This window comes from Lathamus discolor, chromosome 5 (assembly GCF_037157495.1).
Source record: "Lathamus discolor isolate bLatDis1 chromosome 5, bLatDis1.hap1, whole genome shotgun sequence".
NCBI classification, from domain to species: domain Eukaryota; kingdom Metazoa; phylum Chordata; class Aves; order Psittaciformes; family Psittacidae; genus Lathamus; species Lathamus discolor.
Window position 1 is genome coordinate 77,233,453 of NC_088888.1, and position 27,464 is coordinate 77,260,916.

Genomic DNA, 27,464 nt, shown 5'->3' on the forward strand with positions numbered 1-27,464 from the left:
CTTCATCTGGATCTTTGGATAACTGCTCGTTGTCCAGGGCATCATACGTCACCTCCAGCATGGCTGATTCTCTCAGGTACTGGGTACCATTCTCCAAAGAGGTACATTTTTGTCCTGGGTTTAGCAGTAGCAGTCAGTTTTTCTCCTTCTTAGTAGCTGGTGCAGCACTGTGTTTTGACTTTCAGCCTGGGAACAGAGCTGATAACACCGATGTTTTTAGTTGCTGCTCAGTAATGTTTACTCTGACCAAGGACTTTGTGAGTCTCATGCTCTGCCAGGGACGAGGGGAGGCTGGGAGGAAGCAGAGACAGGACACCTGACCCAAACTACCCAAAGAGGTATTCCACACCACAGCATGTCATGCCCAGGGAGATAACTGGGAGTTACCCAGAACGGTACGGGCTCTCTTCAGGGGGCATCAGACTCATTCAGCGAGTGGTATTGTATTGTCTTCCCTTGTTATTTTCTCTTATCATTATTATCATTGGTGGCAGCAGCACTGATTTGTGTTATACCTTAGTTACTGGGCTGTTCTTATCTCAACCTATGGGAGTTACATTCTCTCAATTCTCCTCCCCATCCCTCCAGGAGCGTGAAGGGTGGTGGGAAGGAAAGAAAGAGGGAAAAAGGGGGGGGGGTGGGGGGGGCGTGGTGAGTGGATGAGCTGTGTGGCTGGGTTTAAACCACAACAACTTTCACGGGTGACATATAAAATCTTCCTTGAAAGGATACCTCTCTTTGACACCTGACAGGAGCTGCCTCCAGAGACTGAGGGCTTGTGCCCCTTTACCACTCACTTTCTCAATGCACCCTTCCCTAGAAAGCGATCCCAGCTGCTTGGCTTCCCTACCCTCTAATTCTAAGCTACCGGCCTCATTGTCGCAGCATCAGAGCAATCAGATGACAGTGTACTCACCTGGATGAAAGATGAAATCTATTCACATATCTTGCAGCTATTTGGTCATTATCATGTCATTTTTGAGCTCTGCCTCTTTCTCTTCCTGTTCTCATGATGGTCCTGCTTTGGAGTAGCCTGCCTTTTCCACTTCTTCCTCCTTCCCATTCTTAGTAAGACTTTCTTCCGTTACTAAATGAGCTGACTTCTACTTTCAATATTTCTTCTTTTTCATAAAGGCAACTGTTACCAGCATGGGCTGGTTCTCTGGTTCAGCTGCAGTGCCTGCCACAGGAGTTGGAGTAGCTGCAGTGTATTTTTTTTGCCATCAGGTCCAGAGACCTTCTTTTCCCTTTGAGGGTACTGAATAGTTTTGAGCAGGGCTCAGTAGGCACGGGCCAAGCCCCAGGATGTTGCAGTGATTTGTGACTCTCTATAGTATTGCCAGGGTGACAGCATATTTTTTCCAAATATTTTACTAGTTTTCTTGGTTTTGCAATTGTTCAGGGGTGAAGTTCCGAAACACTGAGAGGTGTCCACTGTCCTAGGCACTTGTCCATATTATCCCACACACCCTACCACTCATAAGCATCCAGTCTTGGGGCAGATCTCTGTATGGTATTCTTAAACAGCTCTTTAGCCTTAAACAAGCCCTGAAACACATTCAGGAGAACAATCAATAGGAACATGCTGATTTGAACATCCCATGGATATTCAAAATTCTCAAGAGAGCATTCTGTAATTGTAGTTAGATTGGAAGAGAAGGGGAAAACAAGAGAGGTGTCTCCCCCATGGATTGAGTCTCTGAGGAGAAAAGGTAAAAAGTGTAATTATTAATAGTTTCAAAAAGATGATTCTTGAAGTACAAAGATGACAGAAGTGCTGAGTACAAACACTGGATAAGTCTCACAACCAGTAATTTTATCATATCATTAGCCAGTGTTACACAGCACAGCAAAATTATAACCTTAACCCATGCCCCAAAGGTGACAAACAGAGCAACAGGGAACATTTACAGTAAAAGATTACATGGTTCAACTCTGAGAACAACGTTGTGACCAGCAAGTATTAAGCTAATATATACTGAGAACAACATTGCGACCAGCAAGTATTAAACTAGCATCATGAATGCTTTTAACAAATTTGTTTTAACATGTTCTCATCAGATCTGTCATATTCTCAACCCTCTGAGCCCTACAGTGGGCACCTAGAAGGAATGTTATGGTTTAACCCAGCAGGCAGCTCAACACTACACAGCCACTCACCACCCCCACAGCAGGATGAGAGAGAATCAGAAAAACAGTAAAATCCATGGGCTGAAATTAAGACAATTTAATAGGATGGAAAAAGAAGAGATAATAATAGTAATAATAATAATAGTAACAACAACAATAAGAATAATATAATGATAAAAGAATATAAAAACAAGTGATGCAATTGCTCACCACCCAGTGACTGATGCACGGCCAGACCCCAAGCAGCAGGCTGGCGCTTCCCAGCCAACTACCCGCCCCCTGTGTTTTTGTTCAGCACAACATCATATGTTATGGAATACCCCTTTGGTGGTCAGCTGTCCCTACAGTGTCCCCTCTCAACTTCTTGTGATCCTCCAGCCACCTCCCTGGCAGGGTGCTAGGAGAAGCTGAAAAGTCCTTGACTTAGTGTAAGCACTGCTCAGCTACAACTGAAACATCAGTGTGTTATCAGCATTATTCTCATCATAAATCCAGAACACAGCACTGTACCAGCTACTAGGAAATAAAATATTTATTCCAGCTGAAACCATGACAAAGAGAAGGATGTCGAAAGATACTCTAGAGAATGGCTGTTACAATTTCTTCAAGCTTTTAAATTCAGCAGTAAGCAGTAGCGAACTGAAGACTTTGTGAATACAGAAACATTATCAGAGCAGAATGTTTTTAAAGGCTTGAAAGTCTGAAAAACAAATGAAACCACTTGACACACACACACTGAAAGAGCTTTCCTCCTACAGAAGTTCTTGTTCTTACCTTCTCTTAACACCAAGGGGTTTAAGCAGTTCTGAGTCTCCTTAAAAGTTTCCATGGATCGGAAAGAACTGTTTCTTTCTGCTAGTCATTCATCTGGCTGTAGAAACACCAACCAAACATTTGAGACTCTTTAAAACAAAGGTTTTATTTATCTAAGCTCTAAAACAGGTTAAAACACATAGAAATCAGTAGAGCAAGGAACAGGTTACCACTGGAAAGATTTTGGTGAAAGATGTTTTTCCATCTTCATGGAAGATACCAAAGAAGCAGTTGGAATAAAGCAGCCTAAACTACCTGCACCAAAATATGTCTCACATTTAACTACTGGTATTTCAAAGGATGTAAACTGTTGGAAGCAATGCTCCACTATGTCAATTATTTAACTCCTCATTGCTGTGGCACGCATGACTGTGATAACTAGGTGCTGATTTACAAAGATGAAACAGCAAACTCAGAGGGTTATTTACGAATGTAATCCTGATGAAGACCAGTGTGCTAAAAAACTATATCCTATATTATGTCATTAGGACCCTGTACCAAGATGTGAATGACTAAGTTAACACTGAGCAAAAGTCATAGGAAGAAACAAGGTCACTCAGAAGCTGAGTGACAACAAATAGCAAAACATGAAGGATAAGAGGATATCAGAGAGGAGTTTCAGAAGAGAAAGAGGGGTAGGCTTTGACAGTAGCAGAAGAGGAATATTTCATTAACTGTTTTATGAGATGGAGGAGGGTGAAGAGAGACACAGAAGTCAAGAAGGTTGTACATTACAGAAATACACAGAGGAGTGAGGTTTACTTCCATAGATTTGTCATCAGTCGCCTGAATCACTTGAGCCATTTTATTGCATTTAATCTTCCTAAATATAGGACTACTGAAGACAAATAAAGAAAGCACATAAGCCTCTTTGAGCTCCATACTTCCACAACTGTAGCACTATGTGGGCCTTGGGGATGCCTTGAGAAGTAACCATGTAGACATAAGTTCTCTTCACTCATTTAAGGGTATAAACTTTGCCAATGCACCTGTTGTTGCCGGAAAACATCCCATATTATGACCATCAAACAATACTTGAAGCAAGAATTTTGGTCAGTTTATACACAAAAATATTTATTCAGTCCAACCTAGAGAACAAATGAACACTTCAAAGGGTGAATTCTGAACCAAAGGTCAGAGCAAGTACAAAGCCTGCTGTATTTGTGATAAATAGCAAGCAGCTCTGATAATCCAACAGACTATACTGAACAGAGCAAACAATGTAGCCTTTGATTTAAGCACATGCACTCAAACAGCAAGTTTATAGCACTCACCCATAAAAACCAGCTTTTTTACTTTAGGTAAACAGATAAAGCTCTCACAGTCTTCCTTTATCTTCTCTATGGTGTACATGGTGCAAACATTGGGCTAGTGAGCTGGAAGTACACCTGCTGGACATGGGAACCATTCCATTGACGTCAAAGCCTGCTAACCCCCAGCAGCACCAAGTGAGAACCTGGCTCAGAGAGTATTTTGACATTTGCTAAATGTTAAATTTTTTAAACTTCTTTCACTTTTTCTAAAGCAAAATCTGACTGCCCCAGTTGCTGCTCAGCTCATACACACGTGTGAAATAGTCTGAAATTGGGGCTGTACGGAGGAAAAAAAAAAGATAAAGAAAAAAAAGAAGAAAACCCCATAAAATTGGTCTCTTTTGCAACCTACTAAGGAAGAAGGAGCATTTACTAAATAGAGAGATTCCACTTGGCCTTTCCCTGCTTTTAACTGACTCATCTTCTGATTCTCTTTAATTCTAGTCACTTTAATAATGAACATTATAATTTTCCAAAATCCCCAAAACTTCTATTCAGACAGACACAGGCTGTGTGGGACTTACTGCACATGGACTCTGCATTGATCTGTACAAGCACAAAGTGACTCTTCAAAGCTTCAGTAACAAGACTGAAGCTGCTGTGATGCAGTGTAAGCATTGTGCACATATAGGTCATAGGCTTGCCAAGCTGGTGAAGAGGGCTTTAAAGTTGCCAGGGGAGGGGAACTTCAGTTCATCCCGTTCCCACCATTTTGATGCATCATCTAAGAAACCTGAAGGTGCACGAGTCCGTGGGACCCAATGAGATACAACCACAGGTCCCGAGGGAACCGGCAGAAGTGGCTAAGCCACTGTCCATCATATTTTAGAAGTCATGGCAGTCCAGTGAAGCTCCCACTGACAGGAAAAGCAGAAACATAACCCCCATTTTTAAAAAGCTAAAGAAGAAAGATCCAGGAACTGCAGGCCAGTCAGTCTCACACTGGTGCTCTGCAAGATCACCGAGCAGATCCTCCTGGAAACTATACTAAGGTACATGAAAATAAAGGAGGTGAATGGTGACAGACAGCATAGATTCACCAAGGGCAAAATTGTTGGCTTTCTCTGATGAGGTTACGATGTTGGTGGATAAGGGATTAGCAACTGTTGTAGTATTCTAATAAGCAATAATTGTCAATTGCCTTAAAGTGCCAGAAGGTATTCCCAAAGTGAACTACATACAAGTATTTTTCTTAAAGTTCTTTCCAAGGTGAGCCTTTTGTAACCAGGGTTTGAAATAAAATAAAATTTTAGACCAAATCTTTTAAGTCAAAGGCAAAATAATTTTGTGTACACAAATGCAGGAAAAAAATAATTTTAAAAACTGTGTTTTTTTAAAAGAGAACCTGTCTATACCTTTGGTTATATACTATTATTGAAGGAGATACCTTTTGAGATGACAAAAAAGGAGGAAAAGTATATTTTCCTGTAAAATTGCTAACAGAGAACTAGGAAATTCCAAAGATTAATTTTTCACAGCTCAGCTTTATAATGCCTACCCAAACACCACCATAATAAAATGCTATTTACTTAATTAGAGCAAATACAATTTACTTTTTACCTTGTGTATTCTGATCGGGCAATATCTTCTTACTTCATTTTAACTGTTATATCAAATTAGTCACTGCAGTGCTTTGATAAGGTTGAAGCTTGTGATCCTGCAGTACCCGAACTTCTCAGTCATTTTTCCTTTTCTCTTTAATTTTCAGCATAGCCACTGAAAAAGAAGCAACAGATAGTTCATACTGCTTTCGCTGGACATGTTAACACTCAAACACCACACCTAAAGGTTATCTATCCTCCTCATAACCAAACCAGCCCTATTGCATCAGATAACTAAGTTTTTGGTACCTTCCCCATCAGATATAGGACACCTGCAAGAGTTTTGTTTGCTTTGTCTGTATCACTTTTAAAGTAAACTATGTGCAAGAACATGGAAGAAGCACAGACTGGCTGAAGATGTACAGTTTAGTCCTGAGGGATTTGGGTCTTATAATCACTGTTCATTATTTCTCTGGAAATCCCATTCTAAAAATGAATGATATAAAGCATTCTGAATTTCCCACAGATTAAAAAAATAAAAAATAAAAAATAAAAATTTTGAATCAATTGACCGTTTTTTCTTGCTCTATACAGTTGAGTAAAATTGAGTTGAAGTTTTCCATTTAAATGAAATCTCATTGTGTGTTGCAAATGGGAGACATTAGGAGATGTTGAACCCTGGAGAACTCCAGGCTCTCCATTATGTCTAGGATGGCGATACAGACCTGACACTGGATATCTGTAGGATGCATGAGTTCGTGACAGAGCTATATCTTGAGACTCCTTTTACACTCAAAGGAGAGAAACAAGCATTCCTAGGCTGGGATGGATTCTGTCCTTTCTTCCTTTGAAGAGGATCATCTTAAACACGTTTGTTTTCTGCAGTGAACTGTATGAATGGAGTAATTATTTCAGATCTTATGTTAACATTAGAGACATGGAAACTGAGGTTCACAAATAAAAATAAATCAGAGGACTGTGTGGCAGAAAGCAGTGTGGTAGCCAATGCTATGAAAGAGAAACCAGGAAGAGTGTGTGCAGAGGAGAGGCTGTCCGCTGGCATCTCCCCTCCTCTCTCCCCACAGCCTTCCTCAGCCTTCCTTCCTTCCTGGGGATAGGGATTTCCATAGGCAGGTGTCCATAGGCAAAGAGTCAACATCAGTCACAAATCAAATTTTTTTTTTTTTTTTGCTTGTTTGCTTGTTTTCCACTTATTTTATGTATTTTTGGCCTCCTCTACAATATTTAACCATGATTTGTACAATTTCATTATGCATTTCATTCTTTGAAATCTCAAGGAGTTATTAGTAAGCTGAAGTTCTTTGGATGTGTGTATCTGTTTAAACGGTTTGATTTCAATTCACTTCCTCATTGCCTCTGAGAGAACCTGTGCTCCTGCAGTTACACGATATAACTAAACATCAGCAGGGCTGAGGATTGTTTCAGCTCAAGGAAATTTTTAGGGTAGTGATTTAAAGTTTAGGAATGAGTTTATCTGCAGCTGTAAATCGGTATTGCTCTATTTATGTTAGGGAAGGCTTTGAGACACATGTTTCTATATTTTTCCCATCAAAGATATTTTCAAAGTGTTCCTCAGTTTTGTCTTACCGTAGTTTGAAAACATTCTAAACATCTTTCTCTCTTTGGACTTGTTTAGGATGACGAGTGCCTTTTAGGGTGTTTGGAAAGATTCCTTTGGGAGTCACAATGAGGTATGATGTAACATAAATGGCTTTATATACTGGATATAAGAATTCATCTTTACTTCAATGCACACTGGATTATGTGCCTGTTGGGAGGGTTGTAGGGCACTACATTGTGGAGCAAGACCAGTATATTGCAGGTGACTTGAAAGCAATAATGTTATCAAATTTGCACACATAAGCCACCATGATACTATTTCACCTTTAGTCGCCTGCTCTCAGGCACATGTTGGCATTATGATAAAAAGCTTTTTGTCTCCAAGGCCCCATTCTGAATGCAACATAAATTAGTAGGAAACAAAATAGGTATCTAGCTGTTGGCACTCATTTGATTGTATAAAATTAATTGTACGCTGTCACATAGTTTTAATGATGTGGTGTGAAAACATCGTGCTGCCTGATATCATTCTGCCAGCACTTGTGCCTGGTTGACCATGAAACCACTTTACTCTTTTTTATAGAGCTTAAGGCCAGTAGAGGCCAATAGAACATCTACACTGACCTCTACACTGGTCACAGGTGATCTCATTGCAGTTAGTTATCCTCATATTGAGTTCAGTGGTCCAGACCCACCACAGGGCACAGCTAAGCCTACCAGTCAAGATAATGTCAGCTTGAGGAAAGTGTTCTTAGGAAAGGGCAAAATGCTGCTTGGCAAAGGAGTGTGAGGAAAAACATGAGAGAAATAGTCTTGCAGACTTCATGATCAACAGAAAAGGAGGGAGAGGAAGTGTTCCAGGTGCTGCAAGCCCTAGAGAAGACCACAGTGGTGCAGTTTGTCCTTCTGAAGGAGCACAGTGCAGCCGATAGCCACACGGGAACCCATGGAGGACCCCACATTGGAGCAGGTGGATGTGCCCTGAAGGAAGTTGCAGCCTGTAGAGCCCCCACTCAGGATCAGGCTACTGGCAGGAACTGCAGCCTGTGGCTAGGGGCCCACACATGGGGCCACATTCTGTCAGGAATCAGAGGTGACTTTGTGAGCAACCCACACTGCAGCAAAGGAAAAGCATGAGGAGGAAGGAGCAGCAGAGAGGAGCTGTTCTGGACTGACCACAAACCCCACTCTCCATTTCCCTGCACTGCCTGGGGAAGGGGGATTATAGATATCAGGAAGAGAGAGTGAAGCTGAGCCTGAAGAAAGGAAAGGGAAAGAGCTACAGGTTTTGTCTCGAAGAAAGCCAACCGCAGCCATTCAGACACTGTCAGTATTAAAGCACATGTTTATAAAGATCAAATTTAGTTGTAAAGAATCCAAACAGTATCCTTCCACTGTCACCCCAGGGAGCTGTTTCAAGGTTTTCCTATCCTTATCAGTAGGCAACTTACCTTATGGTAAACTTGCCAAAAGTCAGCTTTCAGACACCAAGTCATGGAAGGTTTTGCAAACTAGACTGAAAAGATGTAAGACTTGTTTTCTACCTGCCAGTGACTGCTCTGCCTCTCAACATTCTGTTTGATTAAACTGGAAAGAGCCACCCTAAACTACTTCAGCTTTACAGCAGAGGGGTTTTTCTCCCAGATTCTTGATTACTTTGTAGCCCTTTCCTGAACTCTGAAGTAGTCCACATTCTTCAACAAGACCAGTCATCAGGACCAGACTCCCAGCATCTTACTAATGTGTTCGCAGGCAAGAACACGATGCTTGAACAGGTATTTCTATTCTCTTTTTCATACACCCAGCAAATTGGACCAGTTATATTTGACCCAGCAACACATGGGGTCATTTATCTAAAATATAAATCTTTGTTTCCAGGAGAAAGTCTCCAAACTCTTGACTCTGCCTGCACAGTTGAGTCTTATGTGATACTTGTATTTGCCTGTAGTTATTCATATTGCATGGAGTGATTCACTTGAAGTGTTAGAAAAGTGTCTTGCATCTCAGTTTGTAATGAGGTGGGGAGAAAATTAGAAGGGGATAATTTTTTTTTTTTCCTTTTTTTTTTTCCTGAGCTGCATGAACATCTGCTGCTACCCTGCAGTGAGTCATAACTTTAAAAGCATAATTCTGCAGCACGTAGTGTAACCTACTCACAAAATTTAAGTGGGTGTGTAATTCCTGTATGAAATACTGGGGCTATTATACAGATATGCCTACTAGCCTTAATTTCAACAACTTCTTTTCCCTATTAAGCTCATCCTAGCAGTGCAGGGAAGCAAGGGAAGGCACCTTTTAAAGAGAGATGAGCAAAGTAGGTCTCCAGCCTTGCCCTCGAAGTGGACCAAGCCGGGGGTTTGTGGCACTCAGCCCCACGTGCTAGCACGGTATCTGCAGGTGATGCATGACTCACTGTCACAAGACTAGCAAGTGACTGCCAGAATTAGCATCTGCCTGCAGTTTTGAAAGAGCTGGGTCCTCATGACTATGATACTTCATATAGCATCATGGCATCCCTTACAAAGTAATATTTTTATTTGCCCCAGTAAATCACTTATCAAAAAATTTTTGGGTTTTGTTTGGCTTGGTTTTTTTCAAGTGCAAAAAACCCACTTTGTAGCAGAGTTTGTTTTTCCTCTCTAATCTAAAGAATTTGTGCACACAAATGAGCTTCACTGAAACGCATACAAACGAAGGGATGTTTCAGGCTGAGATTCAAGAAGTACATCTACTGAAAGAAATGGATTTGCCTTATTTTCATTTTTCCTTCTGTTGGCTTACGGAACTTAAAATTCACATTATGAGCAATAGACAAATCCTAATTCCATCAAAAAACACCAGGCTTATATTAGCAGCAAGCGCTGACCTTCATCTCAGATTATTTTGATTTTTAGAATGTTATTTACTATACTACAGCAGAGAGCACTCTGGCTTTGCAAGAAGGTACTTTACGGATTTATTCAGGCAACAAATACGATGGCGTGATTTTATCAGGATGATAAATATGTTTACCTTGCTCTGATGTAATTTCAGGTTTATCTTAAAGCACTATATAAGCTAATTGAAACAACACAAGTATTTGTGTTTTCATTTCTGTTTCACTCAGATACTGATTTTAATATAAATTATACAACAGTGTTTTCTCGACAAGTTCACAATATGGGGCTGTAGAGACCTATTTTAGATGTATATGATCTCCTGATCCTAGTATTTCTTTAATGAATCCCCAGCGTAACTGTGGACTTAAACTATTGAGAAACTACTCTTTCCAAAAATAGCCAAAATTACATTCAGACAGAAATTAACGTATCTATAGGCATTTAGGAACATGGCAGCTTACCTGCACAATTCACTTCATGCTAATTCAAAATGCTACTGTATTTTCATGTATAAACTAACTATTCTGGCCAGTTTTTACTATGGTTGAGTATTTTTGCAGATTTTAGAGCCTCGCAACAGAAACAACCAATGTCTAAAGAAACACAGAATATTTTTTACATTTAAACTCTCTTTAGATTTTCCAGTCAGGAGAGCTCATGGCCCAGCTATATCCTGAACTGTGGATCGCTGGACATATATCATAAATTGTCGTGGGACGGGAATAAAAAGCAAAAAGAAGGAGAGAAAGAAGGAAAGGAGAAGTCCTATCATAATTAATTTCTTTATATCATATGTAATTAATAAACAAAATGGATCATCTCTACGTTGTGAAGCCAATTGTTTGCTATCTAGTTCTTGACTAGCTTTCATGGTTCTAACTAATTATGTGTTTGGACTGGAAGAATCTAACCCCAAATGTCAACTTTTCCCTTTTGCATTAGCAGATTTTTAATGCTGTAGTGATTCTGCCAAGAAAGTTTGACAAAAATGATTATAAGGTAACCTGAAATGGCCCAGTTCATTAGCCTTTCTGGATGTGAAGTATTCTTTTCCACAGGCAACCTCTGACAACATAGGCACAGTGTGTATGGAAAGATCTGGAAATATCAATTAGAAATACACTAAACAGATCTCGGCATTTCTAATAAAATACCATATTTGTTCCATTGGCAGAGATTACAGTTTCTGGTCTAAATTACTTTAATGGCATTCAATCAAGAGTTTCCCAAAGTCTGGTGTAAAATAGAATGGCTGACCTAGTGCTGTGTAGAAATAATATTATTTATTCTCCTTCCTTAAATTCTTTGCAAATACTTGGTAATCTATAAAAGGGAAAGAAAGTTGGCAACACTTTAAAGTGTTTCAGGCCACTTTTGTTAAACGGTCATGTCTCAACAACCACGTTAAAAAATGAAACTATTTACTTCAGCATCTGTAAACTTAATAAAGTTTAATTTATTCTTAGCAATGCAGCAAATGAGAACCTTTTTTTATAAAGCTGTATGCCCTCACCGTGACAAGATGATTCAAGACCATGGCTCAGAAGCAAAAACTGTGTTTACCAAGACCATTCTCTACTATGTCCATCTAATAAAATATAAGAGATGAAAAATATGCTCAACCTTTCCTGAGAAATAATAAAAAAAATAGGTTTTTGTGTAATCATTTTTCTCAAGAAAGGCTTTTTTCTTCTACCTATTGAAAAGAAAAAAAAAAAAAAAAAGAAGAAGACAGGAAAGATGTGAAAGATGTAAAACTTCAAACTTACAATAAATCAGGAATTAGGAAGTTTTGGGTGAGACCATTATATCTCATAGAAATCAGCTTGACTCGTGTCTCATAGTGGCTCTGTGCTGATTTTTACGAAGTATAGATTTGGCCCATAAATGTATCCAACACATTTTAGACTTGTAGCAAGCATAGTGTTATCATTGTTATATTTTATTGCAAATAAATCCACTATTGATTACCTCATGTGAGAACTCAGAAACATGGTTTTATTTAGCCCAGTTGTTTTAAGGATGTTGATTGTAACACACACAGCCTTAAATTTCCAGTGTTGGCTTTCTCCAGGGGGAATCCTTTCCCTGTGTCAGATTTCCCAGCAAGTGGTCAGCAGGGTGCTTGAGATCGATCCTTTTCTGTACAAAGAAGGAGGTTGTGTCTGGCACAGCTTTCTCTGTGAACACTCCAAGACTTGGAGTTTACTCCTTCCCTCAGTCCAAAATAGACTGAGTTTGTGGACCTTCCAGGGCTGCTACAAAAAAAATAAATCTGTTTGGTGGAGAGGGTTGGAAAAGGCTGAAGATATATTTGCTACAACAGAAAAAGGGCAGAAATGAGCTTCTGTGAATAGCTGACTAACTGATCTTTTATTGGACTGGTCACTTCTTGCCAGGTCTGCATGGCATTGCCTATGCTGCTTTCAAGTTTTTAAATCTTGGAAAGAGGACTTTTCAGTTATTCTTAAAATTAAAAGTGCGGTAATTAACTGTGGAAACTTGTGGATATGAAATAAGAAAGTCTTATGCATATTAGAAATCACAACTTCTGTGATTTCTAATGCATGAGAAAAATGCTTGAAGACTTTTAAAATTATTATTACTGAAACACTGTCAAACACAACTAAAAAACCTACTGGAAGCTGCATTAAATGGTATTGATTGATTTTCCCTCTTGGCTTTATTGTCACTGGTTCTGTCTGGACACTTATGATGCCCTAATGCTTCACTGAGATGCATGAAGGTTAATTTTCTTTATATTAATATTAAACATAATAATAGCCATAAGAAATGTAGAATTATTTCCAATACAGCATTTCTAAATCTGAATATGGAAGACAGTCTGAATGCATTTCTGTCACAAAAGCTAAAAAGTAGTGAAAAAAACCCAGATGGTCCAAATTGTTTATTTTGGAATTGACATCCTAAGCTTGTCATCAGTATAAGGATGCTCTATAGAGCATCTCTGTGGACCTCTATATAACAAGCATTATACTCAACAATGCAATCATCAACAGATACAGGACTCTTTAGTTCTTAATGGAGCAAATTAATTTGAACTATTTTATAAATCTGATGGAAAAAATCTGTTTGTCAGCTTTGTTGTGTAAATGTAAGTGTTGAGTGCCATGTGAAAATGATCTCGTAAGGAATCCCACTGAGCCTCCAGAAAAGGATTTCCTTTTGGTCTCATTTCTAAGCTGTTTGCAGATGCCTCAAATACCATCAGACACTTAAAATAGCACTAGATGTGTAAGCTGAGGTAGCTGAATTCCTGCCTCTGACAGCTGGTCTGCCGCAAGCCTCTTGAGAGGCCACTGATAGAACAAAGTTATTGACTTTTACTGTAAGAGTGACAGAGCACTGGAACAGGTTGCCCAGGGGGGTTGTGGAGTCTCCTACACTGGAGATATTCAAGGCCCGCCTGGACAAGTTCCTGTGTGATGTACTGTAGGTTACCCTGCTCTTGCAGGGGGGTTGGACTAGATGATCTTTTTAGGTCCCTTCCAACCCTTGGGATTCTGTGATTCTGTGATTCTGTGACTTTCATGGGAGTTTAGGCACTCCATTTGCCAGCAGCTATCTTAGATGTCTTACGGAGCTGAATCATACATTTGAGATAATAATTAATACATTATTTGGGGAATTTGTCAGAGAAATCCCAAACAAAAAAATAGACATCACTGGGATTTTTCTTGATTCTCTTCTTCGTACTTTTCTTGAGTTCACCTGGTTGTAAAAATTACATCAGCTCTACAATGAGCATGTGGCAAACCAGACTGACTTTTCCAAAGAAACTTTTTCATTGTAGATATCTTACTCCACCGTACTAAGGATCGCATTTTAATACTTCCCTTTAATTTTGGGTGCTTCACATTTGTGCACAATTTTGTGTGCTGGGTTTAGTTTTCCATAGTACCATCTATCTACAATCCCTACTGTAGTGGGTCAGTGGGTGCTAAGCATCTATGAAAATGATATCCAAAATATTTATATCCAGAAGGTGAAAAAGCACTGAAGTTATCTGTACTACAAAATGTGCATGTTAAATGTTCTTCTTTGAGTCAATTTGTAAATCAGGGACACAGGCAGGAATTATAATGAGGGATATGTAAGCATTTAGCAGAATATAGCAGCTATGAAACAGTCATTAGCATGGAGAAATCCTAGCACCACAGTGCTATGAAACAGTCAATAGATAATAGTTTATGTAAAGCACTTAGAAAGAGGAAAAAAGACGCTGGTAGCATTAAATATCAGAGTTTACTCAGGTATAATTCTGCAGTGAAAGAAGATGGATTTATGGGGGTTTAGGGGAATGAACATCTTTCATCAGGGTAGAGCAGATGTATATGACATCATAGATTTTAAATAGGACCAGTAACAAAGCCATTCAAACAAAATGTTAAGGGAAAAGATGGATTTGCTGTCCCTTAGGTTGGGTTTCCTCTGCCATAAAGTAAACACCCAAAGTGTAATTACATGCTCTCCCAAACTGCATTATTCAGTTGCCCTGACTTATTTGCTAATTATTTTCTAAGATCGATGGACAGCACTCTAGAGATGTAGGACCTGCCCCAAGAATTATACATGCTGTGTACAGACTTGGACATAAGGCAGGTTGGTTTTGTCGTGGCCCTCCTTGGGGCATGCATACTTTCTGTGTGGTACAGAATGTCCTTGCTCCATGACCATATTTCTGCACAGACACCCTTCACTGTCACTCACTGTCACTGTCACACACCCATACTGCAAAAAGGCTCTGGAGGCACGGAGGCTTTTCTGCCCCTACAGACCCTATGTGCAACACCAAGCCAAGAAAGCCTGAGGGGCATTCAAACTGATCTCGTGGACACAGAAAGCAAATTCATTCCCAGCTTTCAAGCACAGTTTTTTTTCTACCCCTTTACTCCTTCTGAAATGAATTGCAACCTCTGTCTCCTCGCCAGTCGTCCCTGGCCCCTTGCTGTCTGCTTAACAGACTGCTGCAGCCAGGCTGCTGCATTTTGGAATACACGAGTCTTTCACTTCTTCCACATCACTGGTTTCAGTGCATGGCCTCTGTTAAACCTAAGATTTGGAGTGTCATAGGTTCCTGAGTAAATTAAGCAGGGCTAGTCTCTATTCAGGTACACAACAGAGGAACAATGTCTCTTCCAAAGTTGACTTGTGGTCTTCAGCCCATAGTCACAAACAGAAGGCTGCCAGGAGAGCACTCTTTCAGTCACCTAAGAATTCTCCCTAAAGTGCGGGACTATCTGCAATATCCCCAGGTACTGATTTAGCAGACATAAAGCCCAACAAATACTGATAGCTACTAAGTTGAGAAGTAAGAGGTGAAATTCAAGCTCAGAGTGAAAAGGGGGAGAGGCACCAATCCTGCATGATCTTTGACTTCAAAACTATGCATGAGTTAGTACAAAACCCCCACTCAGCTCAAATGCTAAAAAATTCCAAAGTCTTAGGAGCCTGAATCAAGTCTTGCTCACTTCTGCACAAATGCAATTTTTTCATGAAAATATGGCAGATTTCTACATATAATTCTGAGTGGTTGTTAACCTTTAGGGATGGATGCTTAAGCAGGTAACACAAGAGTGAAAAACATATTTTTTTCCATATAGAAATTGCAACAGAAATATGGAACACCTCAGCAGCTGGATCAGGACAAAATAAACACAGGGTCTATGTTGTAAAAAAAAAAAGAGGATATCAACTTCCAATAATATTTACATAAAATCCCTCTACTTTTTCAACCAGAAGCCTGTCAAATAATACCAGAGATTTTCTACTGACATTTAAAAAGATTGATTTAATTAGCTTTAGTTATGTTCATGCTCCTTTTGGATTTACTTTCTGTGAATATGGAAGTGATTGTCTTTCATGGAAATTGAATTTCAAAGTTACATTCATAAGTAATTAAAAAAAAAATATAAGGTGAGAAGGCATTGAGATTGGAAGTCTGCATGCTCATCTAACCAGGGAACAGGACAAGTGCCATATGTTATCAGTACTGTTATGTAACCTTCAATTTGTAAAGTTCTGGTCCATCAATAGAGTAACACATTCAGGGATTGTTTTGTAATTGAATTACAATTGAATTACAATTAATTTAGAGAGAAATTGATCTGTTAACAGATGTTCTCTGAGCATAAAACAAATTCTTTAGAAACAGTTAATCTTTAGAATTATTCACTTCTTTTGAGTATGGAGTATGGTCTATTAAAACCCAGCTACACTTCCTTATGCAATATAAATATCTAGGAACATTAGATAAATGTCAGCTAGAAGGAATCCCTCTTTCATTTAACTGAAATAGAAGCTTGATATAAACACTTGTTTAAATAGTTCTTTTTTAACAATAAGACAAAACATTAAATCTAGATTGACATCTCATATTTAGGCAGGGGATTTCCGCAAATCTGAACGTTAGTTCAGTGCCATAGTCATTTTTATTTTATATTGACATATTTTATTTGGCATCAAACCAGGTCTTGTTTCTACTATTTTTGAAATCACAGAGAAAACCACAGGCAACTGGATCTCTTCTAGGAAAAGAAGGAAAAAAAAAAAAAGGAAAGAGTAAGAAGCAAAAGAGTTTAATATTCTTCCACCCTTTACTCCAAAAAAGAACATTATATTTATTTCTGTTCTCATTTTTACTGTGCAGTGGTTGCAGTACTTAGAAAGAAAAAAGGAAATATATGTTTTTTACTACTCAAATATAGTATTACCCTAAATACTCAACGTGCTTTAACTGCATTAGAATTGTTAATAAAAAAGGCATGTAAAGCAGCATCCCTCTTCCCATTTTTCAAAATGAAAAAATTACTATTTCAAAGAGGGTGAGCCTGGGAAGAATTCCTCACTAAACCAGTGGCAGAGGCAAATTCTGAGACAGATGGAGCTGAAATGTAGCTAATGGGGGCACACTTGTCATTATCTTCCAAAATATTTTTCATTGTATTATCTTCTACATCCCAACCTTCTCAGAGGTTTAAGAAAAGTGAAATAAATTAACCTGAAATTAAAATTTACTGAACCTTATAAGAAGCACAGATACGTGCAATAAGGTTATTTTTTCTTTCGAGTCAAAAATAAAGATTTGATAATCTGAAGTTGCAGGGTTTGATTTATCCATAGCTCTCAACACCTGTGCAACTCTATCCCCATTGAAATAGAAGGTAAACACTGCAGACAACAGACCTAGGTTAACACTGAGCACTTTGAATGTTTTTTACTTTGGCTCTGCAGTTTGTTCATTGATTTTCTACAGTGTTCTTTTGATTTCTCTAGGAAAAGAAAAAAATATATAATAAATATTCCTGCCCAAGAACCGTGAAAAATATCTTTCTCACTCACCTTCTAAACAGATTACTTTTTTGCAGGAGCTAAGTTTTGACTTTAACATCTAACTGATTGGGCAAGACTAAGATGAAATTGTGTTAACATAAATATAAAGCTATATTATGGTTTCATAGAATCATAGAATAGTTAGGGTTGGAAAGGACCTGAAGATCATCTAGTTCCAACTCCCCTGCCATGGGCAGGGACACCTCACACTAAACCATCCCACACAAGGCTTCATCCAACCTAGCCTTGAACACCGCCAGGGATGGAGCACTCACAACCTCCATGGGCAACTGATTCCAGTGTCTCACTACCCTAACAGGAAAGAATTTCTTCCTTATATCCAATCTAAACTTCCCCTGTTTAAGTTTTAACCCGTTACCCCTTGTCCTGTCACTACAGTCCCTGACAGAGTCCCTCCCCAGCATCCCTATGGGCCCCCTTGTACTAACATTCTTTTTGAGACTAATTATGATCATTCTCATTTTCAGTTCTGCTAAATGAATAAAATGCTTTCTATGTGTCTGAACGACTGAGTAAACTGGATTCATAGAAAAGAGAGATCTGGGGAGGTACTCGGGGAAAAGAAGTTTGCAAAATTACAGTGGCTTGGGCAGGATGGATAGGGCTTAACTGCTCATTCTTTCTCCCAGTACAAAACAGTACAGGATAGCAAAGAAAAGAAGTGAGATTCAAAGAAACCAAAATGTCTGACACCAGACACCCGGCCATCAGAACTCCTTGCCAAAGGATGCTGTGGGTGCAAAGTTTATGAACAGTTAAGGACAGGCTGGGCAAACACATGGAAAAGACATTCTCTGACAGTCACCAGATTTCCAAAACCCACATATAATTCAGGATATGCCCTGAACCAAAAATAGCTGAAACCCACCAGAGGACTAGTCTGTACTCTTCTTATCCTCTCCATGCACAGTTGGAGTCTGCTGCTGGAGATACATACTGGGCTACCTGTACATTTACTGAATCATCATGGAACTGCTCATTTTATCATACAGGTCTCTGAATAACAGTATTAGTGGTTTTAGTAATTTCTTTTCACAATATTTTAAAAACTAATTTATGCACTTTTTCAAAAATCTAGATTTCAAAGTATTTGGGTGTGAAATAATCTTTAAAATGTATCATGATGTGTAGAACTAAGCTCCAGAAATGTAAGATTTGCTGTTGCTGTATTTTTTTTTAATGAATGTATGAATGCATGAATAAATAAGTTGCCATTAACCACCTCTTTAAATCTAACCAGTACACAGAGCAAATTTTACAAGATTAAGAAGAATTCTGTTCTTTAAACAGATTCTGAAGCTTGGATTTTTTAAGTACTTATTTCCATTGATTCTTAGAAACAAGTTCTACAGAAATTTTAATCCATACCACTTAGTACAAATAATAAACTGTTTGATATTTGAAACTGAAAAACTGACCTCCAAATAATGTCCAATATCCTTAACACCTGTGATCTTCAGTGAAGGTCACCAAATGTAGATAGATAAACAGAATATCTTACACTTTCTAAAGTTCAAATATGAAAGAGGTCAGGCCCAAATATCATTACCTAACTTTCCATTTACTTTCTCTGTTGAACCACATGGGCCAATCACATATGAAGACCTGTAGGGCATAGGAATGAGGAATGGTCTTTTCAACCTTTCTCAAGCTGCTACTGTCCACACTGACTCATTAACTTTAAAAGCTACTGACATCTGTCTGCCTGATGTTTCCATTGCTGGAATCGAAATAAAGTTGCTTTGTTTTGCTTTCTGATTATTAAAGTCTCACTGAGACCATGGACCTGATTAACTTGTCAAGAAATATCAAGCTGATGTGACTATAAATAGCCTCAGACAAATGATTGTAAACACTGAAGGCTATTTAGTTCAATCCTGAAAATAACAAATTTCCCCTGGGTAAATCAGAGCTAAATTTGTCAAGTGGTCAGATGCCTTCTTACTAAATCATTACTTCCTTTTCTTGCTTTTCAAATGCACAGACTGCTCATACATACACATCTGCCACAGCAGAATTCACTGCACCTTTATACCTTGCAATCCAGGTTTGTGTTGTAGTTTCCGCAGCCTAAAATGGGTGTTATAGACTCTTGGAGAAAAAAATGATAATTTCTCTGCTGTTCAGGTGATTATCATACCTTTGAGTGAATGCATACATTATACAATAATGATCCCACCTTTCACATAAAACATGATGCTCTTATTATCAGATCTACATGACCCAGGCTGGTTCTACATGTATTAGAAACTATGCTAGAGTCACTGAGCTTGTATCATTACTACAGTTTTCTTACACCTTCAAACAATAAATGAAGGTGCGTACTATGTACTGAATATACTCCTTATATATATATATATATATATATGTAATCTACTGAACTTGACAATTACAATGTGTTAGGTTTAAAAAAAGGGTCCAAAACCAGGACCTGGACAGTACTCAGTGATCTGAATGCCAAACCACTATCCTAAAAAACACTGCTTGGGAAGTAATTCTACTAACTATCCCAGGCTTTTAGATGCATGCACTTCATAGCTGTCCTTCCCTTTGACAGCAAGCACTTTGCTCATACCTGTGCTTTGATCTGCCTAAGTGTGAGCAACTTAGCACCTACATCCTAAGCCAGTCAGTATTCAAGGGCAAGGCATCCTTTTGCCTAAGTGGAGCTTCATCTGTCAGGGACAGACCTCTGAAGGAACTTTTCTTTGTTTTGCAGTAGAACTTCTGGAGGGGGGAGTTGTACTGTATTACATCATAAATTGCAGTGTTTGGAAGGGGAAAAAGGCCTGCAAAGATTTCTCCCTTTGTGGACTACCTTGCTTGTGCCTGCACTGGTGGGGTTGGGATGTGTGGGTCATGCGGCACATTCTGCACAAAAAAGTCTTACAGAAGGGGAGCTGTATGTAGATCTAGCTAAGGAAACACAGGAGCTTTTTTCCTCCAAAAAATACAGCCTGTGTGTGCCAGGAAAATACCAGTTTAGAGCCTATGAGAAGTTAAATCTCATAGAGGAAAAGCATAATATTATTTCTGCTTACCTTAACTGATCAATAAGTTCAACACACTGAGTCACATCCTCAGTTTGCATAAATCAAAGTCAGTGAATCTATATTGATTCGCACATGCTTTTTTTTTAACCCAGTGATGATGATTTAAAAGAGAGCATAATCTATGACATAGATTTAATGATGATTTAAAAGAGAGCACAATCTATGACAGATTCCTAAAAGAAAAAGGAGGCAAGGCAATACAGTGAATCAGAGTAAAATGAAATATGTGTAACCACATAACAACAGTAGCCAGAAGTAACACTTCATTATTGCAGTTGGGGTTACAGTTATTAGGTTTGCTCATTTTCCTGTTTCTTCAACTTTGCAATGATATGTCAATAAGAGCCTCTGGGAGAGTCAGGTTTGCAGAGAACACAGGCCTTTCCAAATGTGCCAGGCTAGAGCACTACATGTTTTGCTACAAAACCCCCAGCTGCAAAATTTAATCTGAGGGAGGTACAGCTAAGACTTCTGAATATTTTCCTTTTGTGTCTCTTTCTGTCAATACAAATCCAGAACTATAAAACTCTTAGTACTTTTTTAATACCTACAGCTGTGTGTAATTAGTTTCTGGTTTAATATATTAGCTCTTCAGAGTTCCAACTGCTTGATACTCAAGCTAAAGCAACATTCAGCTGAGAAATACAAGTTTTGCTGAGAAAGATGGTTAAAATGCACATGTGAAATTATTTGAGTACCAAAATACGGGTCATGCCAGGAGAAGCTGACTGAGTAAGAGGAGGGGAATTATTTACCAGCTGGAAAGCAAAAGTATTCAGTTTTCCTCAAGCCATACGTCTGCTTGTGACTTTTTAATACATTCGACACAAAAATGTAACCATTGAGCTGTTAAAAAGGGCAGTACAACTGAAATGTGTCTGGTTCAATGAAGAACCCTGTGGACATTCATCAGAATGGTCAACTAACCTGGAGTAACATTTATCTGTTACATTGAGCCTGTGTAAAAATTCACACTGCAAGCAATTGAATAATTTTATATTGTGAGGGTCTGAAATCCTGGAGGTTAAATGGAATAGGACACGCTATAATAAGGAAGAAATTGTATCAGGCCAAGGCCCTGCAGGTAGCACTGTAAAAGGTGAAGGTAAAGAAGGAATGACCTAATAAAAGAAACTTTATAGTGAAGCAATAAAGTGAAAGGTATCAAACTGAGATACCTGATAGTATTTATCCAAGAATTCAGGAAAAGACCTCTTATGTGGAACTGTTGAACTGCTGACCACAGCATGTAACCTGTAGCCTAAATCATCAGAAGTATCAAGGCAGCAACAGTGACAACATTTCAGGTATGATCCTGGAAACTGAGCCAGCCTGACATCTAAACCAGGTAAGCTGTTAAAAAAAAAATCAAAGCAATAATTAATAGAAATAATAGATAAATATGACCTATTCAGCCTTAACCTTTTGAAGTTAAATAATACCTCAGAGGACACCTTTGAAGAAGCCAAGAACACAACTCTGTTGGTAAAGCCACTTGGATATTCATAAAACTATCTATGAGGACTCTTATGAAACTACTAAATAGATGCAATTGCCATTGGATAATAGCTAAGGTGGATCCAAGATGGAAAAAAGGGTGGGAACTATATGATCTCTAAGGTCCCTTTCAAGCCAAACCATTTTATGATTCTATTAATAAGCCATTTCACAGCTCAGGCAGATCTGCATATGTATCCCTGAGGACACTACTTGAGAGTACAGCAAGGCTCAAATACTGCTGGTGAAACACACTTAATTGCAGCTGTTAAACCTGAAGCATTTTGCTGAAAATGTGTAATAATATTGAGGATCTGAACAATAGATGGAAGATAAAATTCACAGTTGATGTATGTGAAGTCATGAACAAGGGGGAAAAGTCCCCTCAAGCTACATTCACATTGATGGACTCTTAGTTAACAGCTTCTAACAGGTACTAGGATTTACGAGACACTATTGATAACTCTCTAAACATGTTGGCTCATCAGTGATCAGAAAGGTAAAAAGAAGAGTAGGATTACTGAGGAGGGAATGGAGAATAAAGCAAAGGACACCAGTATTTCACTCTACATATACATGGTCTCACCATGTAATGCATGAAGTTACAATCATCCAGTTTCAATAGGAGCCAAATAAGAAAGTTAGGAAGAACAGTGACAAAAAATGACCAAGGAATAAAGCAGCTTCTGTCCAATGAGATGTAACATAGTTTAGGACTCAGACTGGAAAAGCAAAAACTGGGGCAGGGAAGGAGTGTGATGCTATATCAAGTCACGAAGGGAATGAAGAGGGGTGACTGGGGAATGATGATTCATTATTTATCATGGTCATATCTGGCCCAGTGATTGTTCACTGAAATTATTGTGCAGCGAGAGAAAAGGGGAACAAAAGGAATGGAAAGAATGCTAGGGGGACTATTACTCAGTCTTGTTGCAGATTTTATTCTCTTTCCCTGATGGAGTTTAAGCTTTCAGGCTAGACTGATCTTTAGTGTGATCCAAGCAGGCAGTCTTTACAGCCTTACGTTCAATGTGCCTGAGCAACTTAGAAAAGTAACAGGATATAACAGCAAAGAAGAACATGTAAATCTGCATTCAGGAAAGACTGGAAAAAAAGAGGTTAACTTCTATTGCAGCTTTCATTTTTAAACAAAACCCTTTCCCCATGACAAACTTATTTATTCAACAGTACAGTTTGTTATATTGCTTTTTCCTCTATTGTTCATGTGAATGTAATTTTCACTCACAATGTATTTCTAATGCAGTTTTTCTAATGAATATTATTGTGTATTTGATTAATAATGTTTTATCATCTGCCTCAAGAATTGTGTCAATATCATTAAAATATGGAAATGGAAAACTACAATTGAATTTTCTTGTTCCTTCTGTGCTGAAAATGAAATATCCATTGCGCCACATGATCATTTCCATGAAATAAATTTACTGTCTTTTAAATTCCCACAGTACTACTACTGCAATCTTAAATTCTATTAGGTCAGTTAATGTCATGAATTCTTCAAACTGTAAATTATGGTCACATTTTGTATTTATATCACATTGTTCTTTGCCAAGCACTTTTCTGACATAAGCCAAAACTATTCCTACCACTAAAAAGAATATTGGACTATATGGCTTAAGAATTAATGTTTAAAGTCAACGTTTTCAATGACATGCCAAAAAGGCACTTTTGAATATCACCTTGTGCTTTAATTTACAGTGCCTTCGAGTGAAAACATTGGCCTGTCAGTAAGACGAAGGGATTCCAAAGGAGTTAATCTGAACTTTCAGTGTACGAGAGCAATAGGAATTCAGTTGCTTCAGTAGACGCAAACATACACCTAGTGCAAGACTGCAGGATCCCACTAACTTCTTTGAAACTCAGAAAAGTACTCCCTTTGCATTACAGTATGCTTCCAGACACAGCCACAGGAAAATAAAGTAACTCAGAAAAACCCCTGGGACTAGCTGTCATCCTGCAACATGTTTAAGCATGAGCACAATTTTAATCATGGAAATAAATCCATTAATACAAAAGACAATGCATTTATTTAATAGTACGTGTGTGCTTACACGCTACAATGATTTGAATATAAGCAAGGTAACAGCTCAGTGGGACTATGTATGAATTTCAGTAAAAAGGTTGGACTTAATTGCTGGATGCAAATTTAAACTTTTTTTACCTCCAAACTTTATCATGCATTCCAACAACAAATTGGAAGAGTGACAAAAACCATGATGGGCTATCACACCTGCATTGCTTTTATAAACATGCGAGTGGTACTGTTAATTTCTGCAAGGAACGGTACAACCTGACTCATGATTTTGCCTAGAGCATGGCTGCAGAAAACTTAATGCAACTGAGACTTCAAGTGGAAAATATTTTTTACATTTTTGAAATAAGGTAGATTTATGTTGTTAGGTTTTCTCTAAATACCTCAGCAGGACTGCTGCTATAGGACACTGTAATCTGGACACATAGTTCCTTTTGACTGCTGTCTCTTTATTAAATGCTAATAATAATGGCCAAAGCAAGTGACAGTAGAATTTATTCATTATCAGACAAAAGGATAACTACAGGTGTTGTGCCTGATGGCATGTAATACATGAGCTTAGCTTTTCTTTCCCTCTGTCATTTTCAGTATCAAAGAACAACAAAACCCAATAATGTGCTCTTTCTTTTTAGCACTTTCACTGCAGGAAAAGAACAATTTCTGAATAACATTTCCAAGTCAACTTGCCTCAGAAAAGAAAGAAATAAAAAGTCTTGAATCAGTGAGGTTATAAATGTAAATTTAATCCATTCTTAATGGCCCATGGACATGGTTCACCAAGGATCCCTGCCAGCAATTTTCTGCTGTTCCTTTGGAAAAAAAAGTAATTAATAAAACAAGTTGAAGCTTGTTGTGTAATCCTCTCTTGAAAGCTGTATTTGTACATTTTTCAATAAGAATCAGCAGCTGATTAAAAATGTACCTGTCTGAATGCTTAGAGCTGTTGGAACAGAACCTGCTGCTTAATATGAGGTTTATTAATACTGCATTAGACTTTTTTTTTCCTGCTCATGATAGAATGTGCTTTGCTTTCAGCAAAGCCATTCTTGGATGGACTAAAAGTTCATTAAACAGCAAAAGTACACCAGCGAAATCTATTAAATGGGATTACAGTCAGAGAGTTTACATCTAGTTTGGATCCAAGATTTCAGAGAATAAAAATCTCTTTCCTGGGAGACATAGACATGAATCTTTTCAACCCAAAGAAACAACAGAAGCCAAAGACACCACTTCACTAGCAAGGGCACTGGTTGAGACGTCATGATAGCTCAATGCATGCACCCCACTTCTGCTGCCTATGTGGCTCACTCTCCCCTCCCAGGTTGCTGACAGCCCTTTTGGAAGTAGGGCCCCCACTGCCTCCTCCACTTCTGGGGAGGAGGAGACACACCTGGAGATGCAGGCAAGCTCTGAGCACAAAGCTGAGACCTGTGGTGCCATTGTCTCTGCTGCTCATCCCACTGCCTGGCTGACCCAGGACCAGGTATTCCCCACTGTCCTGACACAATCAGAAGAAAAGAGCAAAATCTGCCTGGATTTTGTGAAAGAAAATTTATGCTGTCTACCCACAGGAGGGAAGCCTAGCCCCTCAGTTCAAAATGGACAGACCCATCACCAACATCCCTGTGTCATATCTTTAAGCTTTGGACTAGAAGAAGAATTTAATATATTCAGGACCTGAGTTCCTTTATGTTTGTAATCTAATATTGTAATTAAGCTCCCCTGGGACCAGACAGCTGTGCTACTGTTTCTACAGAAAGAACGGTCTATATACGTCTTGTTTGCTTGTTAAATGAAAGAAATGCAATGCCAGCAAAAAGGTGGATTATTTTAAAGTTTTCCCTTCAACTCCACTGCCTTGAAAACCCTTAAAAGAAGAAGAAGACTGCTGACAGATCTATGACTGTAACATTTTAAAAGGACAGAAATGCCAGTCCAGGTTGAGAATTGAAATATATGGCTCAAGTTGGCTTTTTTCCACCTTTGCTGGTGCTGGGAGGTACTGCCAGAACCAGCTGCCTTGTCAAAGGCTTCTGCGAGATCTTCTTCCCAATCCATTTGCATTCCTACTTAGAAAGATTCAATTCTCAATTTCCACTCTGCACTGTTTTATTCTACATGAAATGCCTGATGGGGGGAAAAAAAGTCAGAAATCCCTTCCAAAGGGCTTGTAGCTGCTGCTGCTCCGTGAAGGTTCATGCATTTCAGGTCATCATTAAATCTTATACTGAGAATTTCTGAAACTTGAAAAAGCCAAAAACTCAGCAGGAATTTCTTCTGCCTTCCCCATGCTCCCCAGCACCTGCTCAGTCAGCACTTGAATTCATTTTCCTCCTCCTTCCCATGACCTAAACAAAAGTACCATGGATACGCAAACCTCTCTGCAATGCTGTAAGAAGCAGTAGCACAACATTGACAAGAAGGGATGTAGAAATGATTTAGGGCTCAGTTTTGCAGCTGCTCAGATTTGGAATTGCCATTGCCTTCAACAGGAATTCTCAAAAGGGAGTGGCTGCAAATTCAGGCCCAAAGAAAGCAGTAGCACATTGACAGCTCACCCAGCCAGCCAGCCTCTCCCTCCTCTCTGTGACCTGACCTGACCCAGCTCAGGGGATCCAGGCAGAAAAAGCAAATGGTGGCTGCAAGGTGATTTACTGGAGATGGAGTTTGCCAGCCATCTCCCTATGCCACCAGCATCGCCACAGTCTGTAAAGGCAGAACTGAACATTGGGAAGAGACAGCTGGGCAAAATAATCATAAAATACACTTTCATTCCAACTTTGGTAATTATGAGGCGTTAGAAATTTAGTTCATGTCCTTTTTCTCCCCCCACCTCCAGTCATTTCTCTGGTTTGCCTTTTTCTGCAGCATTAGTTCATAGCATGCTTTGGAGCAAACATTAAGACTCTGGAATGTATGAATTTGAAATGGCATAAAATATAAGACTAATTAGCAAAAACAAATGCACCAAGCAATCATACAGAGAGACCCTCCTAAGTTTTTTATCCATGAATTGCAAGCATGCTGTGCTAATTTCAGAGCTTGGACACATAGGGATTCTTGTCAGAAAAAGCACTGAATTTTTGCTGTGTTTACATACTGTTATGACCCCAGAGCTGATACTGGTAACTGATAGCACTGCCATAATTGGCTGACAAAACTGACCTAATTTTTTCAAAATGAAAACAGAGCTCTGTTATGAAACTCAGAGCTGTGTTTCAAACATGCCAGCT